Source organism: Quercus suber, unplaced genomic scaffold, assembly GCF_002906115.3.
Source record: "Quercus suber isolate HL8 unplaced genomic scaffold, Cork oak 2.0 scaffold_702, whole genome shotgun sequence".
NCBI lineage: Eukaryota > Viridiplantae > Streptophyta > Magnoliopsida > Fagales > Fagaceae > Quercus > Quercus suber.
Genome location: NW_027070143.1, coordinates 97,467 through 97,910, shown reverse-complemented (window position 1 = coordinate 97,910; position 444 = coordinate 97,467).

Genomic DNA, 444 nt, shown 5'->3' with positions numbered 1-444 from the left:
AAATAGTAAAGTACATGCCAAGATAATCTGGTTACAGTAGAGTTAAAAACATAGATTTAAAATTGTAGACATGTAAGAAATATTCACAAGTGTGAAAATAGTGAAGCTAAAGTATCAAATTAGCATAAATTATGAATACTTAGACCTATTTTTTAATAATTTATGTCCAAAATAAACAGTTTTTCAAAATAAATTATGATATATTCTAGAGTGTGTGTTGCTTAACAATAATATGATATTCATAAAAGAGACCATGTATGAATAAGTAAGCAATCAATTTTAAAGTATATCTCAAATTGAAATAGAGTGTTAACCACAACTGATAATAGATTATAAAATTAATTTTCAAGATTGTAAATTTCTTATATATTTTTATTCTTTATCAAATGAGTTATCCAATAAGTCATTTGTAATTTTGTTTTATATTTGGAATGTTGATATTGT